Here is a 12162-nt window from a genome sequence, read left to right as displayed (position 1 = left end):
AAAGGCTGTGTATAAATCAATTTATTCAGATTCCCCACCTCACTCCTAACTTCATTTTCAGTTCCATTACAGGGCAATGTATAAAAGCCAGAAAGTGTGACTTTCAGATAAGCCTTGCAATCTCTTGCTTTTATAGAAGGAATCACACATTTGGGAGGATGGCTCAGTCGGTAGAGGACGAGACTCTTAATCTTGGGGTTGTGGGTTCGAGCCCCACGCTGGGCAAAAGATTCCTGCATTGCAGGGGATTGGGCTACAGATGACATTCTTTGTCCCTCCCTCCCCAATTCTACGGTGTCTTCCTCCACATCTGTCTACCCCAGTTAAATGTCAAAACAGCGCAGTCCGTCGCATCACAACACGTCAAGGGCAACGCACTGGTATGCTTCCCAAGAGCCCCGCCTTGCGTGAGTCATTGAAATTTAAGCTCTTCCAACGGAGCTTAAATTACATACCCTGCAGGTAAGAAAAAGAGCTGACAATATGCTATGCTAATCAGGGAAGCAGCAAAGGCACAGGAGGTGTCACACCCATGTGCCGCGTTTCTGTAGAACACCACCTACTCCTTTGGGTTTAATTTCCTTTGCATGTATGTGCAAAGCAGCAAATCATGCGGGGACAGCCGCACCTCTCCACCCAAAAGTAACCCCAATACTTAGTGTTACTCTAATGAGCTTGGACCCCGCCTAACTAAGGCTGCATGCCCACATACGGCCATAATAATACATTCTCCAGTTGCATAGGATTCCTGTACTGAAAGCATAGAGCATGAAAGGGCATGCCTGGGGTGGAAGGAGTTAAAGGCCCATCAATTCCAATGCGCCACTTTCCATTGTAGCCAACCAGATAGGAAGCCCACATGAAGGTCATTTTGTGCCCCTTCTGTCAGGGCTCAGGGAAGAAGAAGAAGAAGAAGAAGAGGAAGAAGAAGAAGAAGAAGAAGAAGGGGAGGAGGAGAGTTTGGATTTGATATCCCTCTTTATCACTACCCTAGGTAAAGGTAAAGGGACCCCTGACTATCAGACTTTTAGAAGACATCTGAAAGCAGCCCTGTTTAGGGAAGATTTAATGTTTGATGCATTACTGTATTTTAATATTTTGTTGAAAGCCACTCAGAGTGGCTGGGGAAGCCCAGCCAGATGGGTGGGGTATAAATAATAAGTTGTTGTTGTTGTCAGTTTGGAAGCATGAAGAAAGAGAGGGGTGCCCCAGCAGGAAAGAAGTATGTAGTGTGACAGCTTCCTGCCAAGGTAGAAAAAGAAAGTGATCGTACGGAGCATTCTCTAGCAAATTTTTCAGGAAAGCTGTGAGCCTTGACCCTTTCATGTGCCTGTTTGCCAAAGCATGGATTGTTGGTTTCAGAGGCGCCAACTTCTGGAAAAGGTTGTGGTGGCCCAGCGTGATGTCCTGATGTCACACGAACAATGTCGTGAGGAGCCAGGGGGTGGATCCGAACATGGTGGCACCACGGCCCCAGTGGACGGCAGCCCCTGTCCTCTCCTCCCCCTGCTTCGCAAGGGGAAGATGGAGAAGCTGTCCCCAGCCAGGAGGAGGAACCGTGCCGTACCTGGCTCCGCATTTGTCCACCCTCTGAATATGGGGCCCCCGTCTCCCTTTAAAAAAGACATTGGGGGGATCCAAAGTGCCTCAGTCCTTAGGAGTTGGCATCTATGGTTGGTTTGACTGCAGCAATGTCTCACACCCCGTTCTTGTTTCCCAGTGCCTGGAAACAGGGTAGCGCTTCTGAGCTATCAAAGTGAAGCACCTATTGATTGACTTGCCCACCATAAATACGTTTAGAAGGGAAAGCCATCTTTGATATTTTATTTTCCATGCCCTGTCATGGCAACCCATCAGAGGCAAAATTGCTTCTACAAGTCAACATCTGTACCCTTAAGTCTCAGACTCACTGATTAAAATTGCCCCCCGCAGCTTAGCCAATTAAAGCTTCAGTTGATTAATCTACCAATTAAACTAATTAAAGTTTGCAGGCCTTAGGTGTTTGTTGTTGTTGTTGTTTTAAAACTCACATTCGCCGCCTGATTGATTACAGTATCTTGAAGTCAGAAATGAATTTCCTCCCTAGGGCAGATTGGCTAATGACGATGGGAATGGCATAAGCAAGGGACTTAGAAAGAAATGGTTGCAGATGTGTATCGAAAGCAGTAGAGTTGGGCATGTTTACTTTTAGAGAGCCAGTGTAGTGGCTTAGAGACATGAACTAGTGAAACCTAAGCTGAAATCCTCACTATGCCAAAACAACACCGGATCAATGAATTGTTGCATGTTAGCATTGGAAGGGGACCTTTTCATTCAACCTTCTGCTCAGTTATCTGCAATGGAAGATGTTAATTATACCATTCCTGATTAAGGATGGGGGGGGGGAAGGGGGACAGACGGACTCGATTCAGTTCTCATTTACAGTTTAGTTTATCCAATTCACACCTTCCAAACCAATATGAGAACCAAAACACACCCATTTTCCAAAATTCAGATTTAGCTGAGATTAACTGTGAGGTTCTCCAACCAACCAACATTTACAAAAATGCATACAGCAGGAGAAATAATAATAATAATAATAATAATAATAATAATAATAATAATTTATTATTTATACCCCGCCCATCTGTATAAAACATCAGACATTAAAAACTCCCCTAAACAGGGCTGCCTTCAGATGTCTTCTAAAAGTCAGATAAAGTAGTTGTTTATTTCCTTGACATCTGATGGGAGGGCGTTCCACAGGGTGGGCACCAATACTGAGAAGGCCCTCTGCCTGCTTCCCTGTAACCTCACTTCTCACAGTGAGGGAACTGCCAGAAGGCCCTCGGAGCTGGACTTCGGTGTCCGGACTAGACGATGGGGGTGGAGATGCTCCTTCGGGTGTTTAGGGCTTTAAAGGTCAGCACCAACACTTTGAATTGTGCTCGGAAACGCACTGGGAGCCAATGTAGGTCTTTCAGGACTGGTGTTGTGTGGTCTCGGCGGCCGCTCCCAGTCACCAGTCTAGTTGCCGCATTCAGGTACAGGACTGCAGCCGTATAGATGATGATAACAACCATGCCTGCTGGCAGAGCAAAGACGGGAAGGCGCTTTGGAGTGTTGTCTGCTGTGCCCAAATCCACCGATACCTAAACCCCACAGGCAAGCCCGAAAAGTGTGAGATAGTCTTTGCCTGTGAACAAACAGACACGCCTGGGCATGCAAATTCACCCGCATGCGTTTTCCCACCGTCCTCTCATGAAACAGTCCGCCTTGACAAGAAGCTCAAGGCTTTTTGAATGCAGGCTTTACGCAGGCTTTCCTCCAAAAGAAGCCTTAATCCGAAAAAGAAAGAGTGGAAAGCAGCGAGCAAGTTGACTGGGATTAAATTCATTGTTCCCATCAGGTTGATAAAAGCTCCCTGCTCCACCCACCTCAACTAAGAGTTACGTTCACACACACACACACGGCTGCTTTTAAGCCTCTGGAAACACAAATGTGTAACTGCCTCTCTGTCAGCTCCCCATCACTACCACACAGCCAACACCTTTTCACAGAGACATTGTTTTTCTTTCTGTGGTTTCCTCCCCGTCTCTGAGTGGCTTCAGAACTTGCTTTCAGATGTGGAAGCCATAAGATGTTTGTGGAACATGGGAAGCTGCCTTATGCCATTGGTCCACTCATCTCTATATTGTTTACACAGGCTAGCAGTGTCTCTCCAAGGTTTCAGGCAGGAGACATTCCCAGCCCTGACCTAGGGAAGCCGGAATTCGAACTCAGCACCTTCTGCATGCAGAGCTCACCGGTCATGAAGCTCACTGGGTGACCTTCGGCCAGTTATGGCCTCTTCGTTTCACAGACCCTCAAAGTGTCCCCCTGTTTTCCAGGGACAATCCCAGATTTACAGAAGCCATCTTGGTTCTGATCTGATCCCAGAATGTCCCACTTTTCCTTAAAGGTAAAGGTACCCCTGACTGTTAGATCCAGTTGCGGATGACTCTGGGGTTGCAGCGCTCATCTCACTCTATAGGCCGAGGGAGCCAGCAGACAGCTTCCGGGTCATGTGGCCAGCATGACTAAGTTGCTTCTGGTGAACCAGAGCAGCACATGGAAACACCGTTTACCTTCCCGCCGGAGTGGTACCTATTTATCTACTTGCACTTTGACGTGCTTTTGAACTGCTAGGTTGGCAGGAGCTGGGACTGAACAATGGAAGCTCACCCCATCGCGGGGATTCGAAACGCCGACCTTCTGATCAATAAAGCCCAAGGCTCAGTTTAGACCACAGCGCCACCCGCGTCCCTCGCTTTTCCTTTGGAAGTCCCTATTTTCAATGGAGAAATCTTGGAAGGTATGGAAGAAGATGTCACAATTTTCATTGGAGAAATGTTGGACACTATGGTTTCGCCTACCTCACAGGATTGTTGTGAGGAGAATAAAATGGGCAGGGGGAAAAACCATGTATTTAACTCATTGATGGCTAGAAAAGTAATAAACGTGCTCAGAGATACCAGTTACCACTTCACACTTTCCGAATTGCGGGAAGCAGCTCAGGAAACAGCACCAACCTTCCAAACAGAAGGTGTCCCCCCCCCCCCGGACTACAACCACCCTCATGAATTGCCTTCCGAAGAGAAAGCTAAGAAAAGGCTTGAAAGATAGAGCAAGGAGGCGTAGTTTGAAGGCTGTGTGGTTCCATGGAGCCTCAGGCGTGTGGTACTGCAGCAAGGTGGTAAACATGCTGGTTGACAACAAACAAGACCAGGCGGGTATTTGATTTGCGGTCTGCGCACCTTGCATGCGAAATAAAGAAAAGAATTGGATTGATTTTATTTATTTTTCAAAGGAGAATAAGTGTAGACACAGCAGGAGCAAAGCCAACATGTAGACCATTAAAGGATGTTCCTAGAGCTCAGCCAAAATTTCTGGGCTGAGAAGATTTTTGAGATTTCCCTTTTTCTTACCTAACACCCCACCCACCATTTAATCTCCCTCTCTCTCTCTCTCTCTCTCTCTCTCTCACACACACACACACACACACACAATGCCCCAGCATGGTGGTGGCTTCAGGAGCACCATGGACAATGCAAAATGGTGGTCAGGCTGCCAACCCAGTTGCTCACTGCTGTCGAAATACAGTGGTACCTCAGGTTACATACGCTTCAGGTTACATATGCTTCAGGTTACAGACTCCGCTAACCCAGAAATAGTACCTCGGGTTAAGAACTTTACCTCAGGATGAGAACAGAAATCGTGCGGCAGCAGCAGGAGGCCCCAATAGCTACAATGGTGCTTCAGGTTAAGAACAGTTTCAGGTTAATAACGGACCTCCAGAACGAATTAAGTTCTTAACCCGAGGTACCACTGTAATCATTAAAAACTTGGGGGGGGGGGAAGAACCTGCTACTGCCACTGGTAATCAATTTGGTGGCTGAAATCCAACTGTCATACTCAGAGCTAGGGAACCTTAGGTAATTTACGCTTTCTTAAACAATACACAAACCAAAACACTGGCCGTCCTTCGAAATTCCCACTTCTCTGAATGTTGCGATGCAGTTCTTCAGCCAAGCGATGTGTATAAAAATTTCCTCTACTAGGGTAAAGTCTGCATATATATCCATATATGGCTGAAAATAGCATACCAAAAATGTGAAAGGAAGATTACTTTGGAAAAATGTGTATATTAGGTAAAATTGCACAGAAGAACAGTATCGTCTCACAATTTTGCACTAAAATGCTGATGAACTCCCGTGTGGATTTTTAAAAAATATATGTTTGTCTATCAAACATATATTTTTCATCTATCTGTTCCCTGTGAAGAGAGATTGATTATTAAGCCACTGGGGTAGCTCTCAGAAGGTCAAAGGTGCCAACTCTATGGGGCTGAGGACAGCTCAGCCGCCACAAAGTATTCAGGGATGGGGCTGAGCCCCTGCAATCTTGAGTGGTCAGGCCTGGCCTCCTCACAGTAGCAGCCTCCTCCCAACATGAGTGATGTCACATGTGTGATGTCACATGCATGCAACAAGCCCCTCTGATGTCACATGGAACTCGGCACCAATCTGGAGGGGAAAAGGGGTCTCCTCAGGTTAAGAACAGTTTCAGGTTAAGAACGGACCTCTGGAACAAATTAAGTTCTTAACCTGAGGTATCACTGTATTCTGAATGTGTCTCATGGATAACATGCCAACTGGGCCATTGCTGTTCAAACTTGTCAAATGGTTTGGTTAAGAAGGTTCTCTTGGAAATCACAACTGTTCACAGGGAAGAATTTGTGGTTTCTTAATTCCCAAGACCTCTATACGATCCTTCTGTTAATGGAGGGAGGGGGGAGGTATAACCGTGCTTCGAAAATGTGCTAGTACTTTAACCTTGAACTTCGCTCCTGAGAAGTTTACACAAATCACTTGCTCCGGTTTCACAAACACTCCCGCCGGAGACCATAATCTGGGAAAGGACCCCACTTGTCCCGTACTTCAGATCTGGGGCATATGAAAGCACAAGCAAAGTTAGGAGGTTATGGTGTAACTCAAACCCTATTAATGCTTGCCAGAACTCATTTCTCGCCTTCTGTGCTCCAGACCTCCACCACCACTCCGCCCTGCTAATGCACCCATCAACCTCACCTTCCCTTTCATTTCTCGTTCTCTGAACGAGGGCAGGGGCACGAGGGATGCAGGGCTGGGGAGACAAGCCAGGCTCTTTCAGCCAGCAGGTGCGGTCGGTGTAGAGGAGAAAGGGGCAAACATCTGGAGAGGTCCATTAGCTGAGTCTCCAAGGATTTGCTGCACGGGGACAGGGAGAGGATGGCAAAGCTGCTCATTCTTCCCATCCAAGGAAAAGGAGCACAGTTCCCTCAAAATTAAATGAGAGCTTTTAATTTGAGACAGAGCTGAGGCCTAGGCTTTTGTTCCCACCTCCTCTGCAATGTCCCACCCCAGTCTGGGATCTTAAGAAGCAGAATAGAGTTGCCTTTGGGCATGCACAGAATGACTTTAGGGCACCATGGGGGGGGGAGGAATACCAACTTTGTTCTGCGCCTTTATTTTATACTTTTATTTGGCAGGTGTGGAGAGGTGTTGTAGCTCAAGTCTCACCTGTAGAGGAAGTTCCTTTACATCACCAGCTTGAATTCATCCCTAATTCCTCACCCCTAGGCTAGACAATTTGACTGAAGCCACACACCCATACCATATATTCAAAGCACTCTTACAGGATTATGAGGGTGAGACCAATAGCTGGGTCCAAAAGCCAAGAACTTCTGCACAACTTATAGGAGGAAGTATGGGGCAGATGAAGCTCACCAACCTAGGAAGGTAGTCCATCATGGAGAAGCAAAACTCTGGTTCTAAACCTCAGCTGCCTTGCGGGGTATCTTCGGGAGAAGAAATCCACTCCACCTCACCGTGGGGAGGAGTTGCTGTGGACCGCGTGGCCACCCACTCCCCTCCAGGGGGCAGGGACAAAATCCTGCATTGCCTGGGGGATCCCGGCCACGTCAGCCTCCAGTCAGCCAATCCGCTGGCTGGTGGGGGCATGGCCAGGGCAATTTAAGCCAAGGCAGGAGCCGAAAGGCTTCCTCTTGGCTCGCCTCTTCGATCTCCCTCCCTCCCTCCCTCCCTAGTTTTGCAGGTTTTTCTTCTTGGCCTTGCTATGGACCTTGGTTGGTCGCCGTTAAGGGGCCTGGTAGGAATTTTCCCACTTGGCTGAATTGGCTTGGGGCCATTTGGTTTTCGCCTACCTCATAGCAATTGTCACAACTTTGTAAGGTTTTGCGGTTAGGCATTGTTTGACCTTTTGATGGGGGAGGGGAGGTGTGGCCATCACCTGCCCCTCCAAGCTTAAGGGTATTCCATTAAAGGAACCCAGGGGTGTGGATCTTGTCTGAAGCCCGGGGCCATGACACAACCCTGACGGGAACACCTGGGGGAGCTCGAGTGGGTCTGCATCGACAGGGCTTCCCCTTCTGGTGGTTTACCCTTACCAGATTCCCTGCGCAACGGGCAGGAGTCAGAGATAGTCAGGTCCATTCAATGCCTAAGCCAATACCGCTCACATTCTGTAATCAATAAAGTTGTGGCCAAAATTTGCCCAATAACATTAACCTTATATTGGTGTCGTGTGTGTCACATTTCATTGAGGGGGTGGTTATGGGGTCTTGACACACAAAAGGCTAAGGAGCAAACCTGCCACAAATCTGGAGTCGAGTCTCTGAGACAGTTGGATGGCGCCTTGTATGTCTCCTTCCAGCAATCCTTGCAACCAAGCCGGTGCCAAACGTCTTGCTCTGCTTCCCTTTGTTTTGTTTTTAAATAATATTTATTAGAGTTTCAAAGGAAAAAAGAATCACATTAATAATAATAATAAAAAAAATTAACAATAACAAGGAAAAATACAAAGTAAAAAAAAAGAAAAAGCAGTTAAAAACAATTCCATCTTTTGCTCACTTCTTTTACATTTACTTGTTTCCTGGACCTCCTCATACCTCCCTCTTTTGTATTCCAATTCAATTTGTTAATCCAACAATTCCTATCCCTCTTTTTTAATCCTAATCCTTAATCTTGATATATTGTAACATTAGATTTTTACACATTAAAAACCAATTTTTCCATATTCTTTTGTACTTATATAGCTAGAAGCCACTTAACTTCAATCCAACATCATTCTAACATTCATTGATTTTAGAATATTTCTGTAAATAGTCTTTAAATTTCTTCCAATCTTCTTCCACCGACTCTTCTCCTGGTCACGGATTCTACCAGTCATTTCTGCCAATTCCATATAGTCCATTAATTTCATCTGCCATTCCTCCAGTGTGGGTAAATCTTGTGTCTTCCAATACTTTGCGATGAGTATTCTTGTTGCTGTTGTAGCATACATAAAGAAAGTTCTGTCCTTTTTTAACACCGATTGGCCGACTATGCCCAAGAGAAAGGCCTCTGGTTTCTTCAAGAAGGTATATTTCAATACCTTTTTTAGTTCATTATATATCATCTCCCAGAAAGCCTTAATCTTTGGGCACGTCCACCAAAGGTGAAAAAATGTACCTTCAGTTTCTTTACATTTCCAACATTTATTATCAGGCACATGATAGATTTTTGCAAGCTTGACTGGGGTCGTGTACCACCTGTATATCATTTTCATAATATTTTCTCTTAAGGCATTACATGCCGCAAATTTCATACCTGTGGTCCACAACTGTTCCCAGTCAGCTCTGCTTCCCTTTGGACCACATCAGTGAGGCCGAGAGAGAGATCTTGTCATCTGGGCAGCCTTGGACCGCCCTACAAACAGCCCAGGCTTGCGCCCCAGAGAGGTCTCTCCAGTGCTGCTTATGCAGCCGTTTGATCCCCTCTGGAGTCACACTCCCTTGTCAGACAGATGCCAGCAACAATGATAACACTTCAACAACCATGAATTCTCCCAAAGAATCCTGAGAAACTTAATTTGTTAGGGGAGCTGAGAGTTGTTAGGAGACCCCTTATTGCCCTCCCAGAGCTACAGTTCCCAAAATTCCCCGGGAAGAAGGGTTGGCTGTTCAAACCACTTTGGAAATTGTAGCTCTGGGGGCAGGGGAATAGGGGTCTCCGAACAACCTCTGACTTTCATGGCCTACAGTAGAAAGGTAAAGATTGCATCACTTGCTCCACCCATTTCTCTCTCTCTGACCCCGCCCCCTTTTGCCTCTGTCACCTGGCCACGCTGGCATGTGCCCCCACAAAAAAGGTTGCCATCCAGAGGGTACAACCCTTGGGATGAAAAAGACTGCACCCCCCTTGACTGGAAGGGAAATGGATTTTTTGGAAACAGGCAAGGGATTTGAATGAAGAGAAGTGAGTTGTGATCAGACAACTGAAATTCCTCAGGAAGGGGTGTTGGTAGTTTGGCCATCTGCTATCAACAAGCGTAGCCGGATATTATGACTGCCACATATGGAAGCTGTGGAAGCCACTTTCAGTCGCTCTCAATGAGATGACGGTTCATGTGCAAATGCTTTTCACCCAAATCAATCACCTCTCTCCCTCTCTTGCTGCAGATGGAAGAAGGGAGAGGGGACAAAATGCAATTCGCTCACATTTTAAAGCAAACCTTCCTAGTTTGCACTTCTTGCTACGACATGTTTCCACAGAAATTTGGAGCGTGCAAAACAACTTGAAATCTCTGAAAAGGAAGAGAAGATGCTAAGTGACTTGGTACCCAAGTTGGGCACCAGCCATGGCTGGCCAGAGGCTTGGAGGACTTATCATTCCCATATCCGGATGATGCCCACAGGACCAGCCAGCGCCATTGAGAAATAGGGAGACATTCAATCCAGTTTGCATTTGAAAGTGAATTTCCCTCATTTGCACTTTCTACAGCCCTTCCCCGCTCATTATCTGAAAACACTGAAGACTATTGATTTGGACCACTCAAGAGAGTTTCCTGCTAGACATCTGAACATAGCTCTCCCATGCCCTCCAGGACCCAAGTGCCCTGGTCAGGGCAACACCAGCTCAGCTTCCATGCCCAGGCAGCCATTGCCCTTCTGCTTTGATGCAAACCCCATGCTGCGGTCATTGAACCCATCCAAAGCCCCCTCCCCCCAAAAAATCTGGCCCTCCCCCTCCCCTCCCCCGCTATCATGCAGGTTTGTAGTAGAAGCGTGCTGATGACTGCAAGCATCTGGGACGACATGCTTCTCTGCTTGCCAGTTTTATAAACCTGATGGACCTGTGCCAGGACATAATCAAAACGCAGGAACTCACTCCGCAGAACAAAGTACCCGGCTGCCTTTTGATCAGCCCAGCACCTGGCTTCCACGGGTCAGGCACAAAACCTGCCGTTTATATGTTTCCCTTTTTGCAGGAAAAAGAAAGAAAAGGATGAGGATTGTTCCATTTAGTATCTCACTGCAGCCCACAAGAAAGGTTGAACCCGAGAACAGGCAGACTTTGAAAAGACCTGGCTAGGTACACAGCCTGCCAAAAGAGGTAGGATGTTCTCCTTTGTGCTTGTAGGACCAAAAGAGCTTTTAAGCGATTGATGGGCATGATTATGGAAACCTTGAATGGTTAAAGGGTTTGAAGGTCACTTCATCAAATCCGTTCGAATGGGAAGGGAGGGACGAAGAGGGTTTTGGCGTAGAGAGGTACGCAGAGATTTTGGCCCAACCACAAGGTCAAGACATTAGAGAGCCCGATCTGGGAGTCCAGAGTTCAAATCCCCATGTGCCACAAAGTTCACTGGGCGGCTTGGGGCCAGTCGTGATCTCTCAGCCCTACCTCACAGGGTTGTTGTGAGGATAAAATGGAGGGGGAGACCTGTGAGTGCCACCTTGAGCTTTTTGGAGGAAACATGGGATATGTTGGGTGGTAACAGGGCTGTCTTAAGCATATGCAGCGCCGGGGTGCAAAGATCTGCCCGGCACCCCTCCCCCCAGGTTGCCCAGTCCCAGGTGCGCAGGAGGGCAGAGCCAGCCAGCCGCCTCAGCATCTCGCTGGCTCGGTCGCCCCCAAATTCGCAGTGCAGAGCTGCCTGCAGCAGAAGAGCCCGCCACGGTGCTCCGACCGACTGACGGGCTCTTCCCCAGACTCAACTCTTGGCTTGGCGCCCCTGAGAGCCCAGAGCCCAGGTGCCCAGGTGCCCTGCACCCTTAGCACCTATGGGTAAGACGGCCCTGGGTGGTAAATAAATGAATAGGCTCAGGCAGTGACCTCTGGAAAGATGTGGCCCCAAAGAGAGAAATTCACTGGGAAGTTCTTTCCCATAAGCACCATTAAAATCAACAACCGCCAAGACCAACTGAAGACAATTTTGTTGCCTGAGGGAGAGCAGCACACACACACACACATACCCGTCAATTGTCCTGGAAAAACCGGGACATCCCATTTTCCTGAGAGAGCACGGCAGCCATTTTTCCAATGAGAGCAAGTGCTCTCATGCGATTTCGGACTGAGATCTCACACCCCTAAAAACGCCTTTTCTGTTGATATTTTCACCCCTCCCATTGACAGAATCTCCTGATCTGATATTTTGAGACAGGAGAGGGCGGAAACTGCTCTTCTACTCTTCTGCTCCCGACTAAATGCCTGACTCTGTGTGTGGAGAGAGTCTTATCTACTCTATGTAGTGACCAGATGGCTGAGTGGGAGATGTAACACACATGCAAGCCAGTAGTTCGTTAGTTTGTAGTAGCTATTA

Source organism: Podarcis pityusensis (genome assembly GCF_964106645.2).
Source record: "Podarcis pityusensis genome assembly, chromosome: 13".
NCBI lineage: Eukaryota > Metazoa > Chordata > Lepidosauria > Squamata > Lacertidae > Podarcis > Podarcis pityusensis.
The sequence above is the reverse complement of the archived record's forward strand: the minus strand, read 5'-3'. Positions refer to the sequence as shown.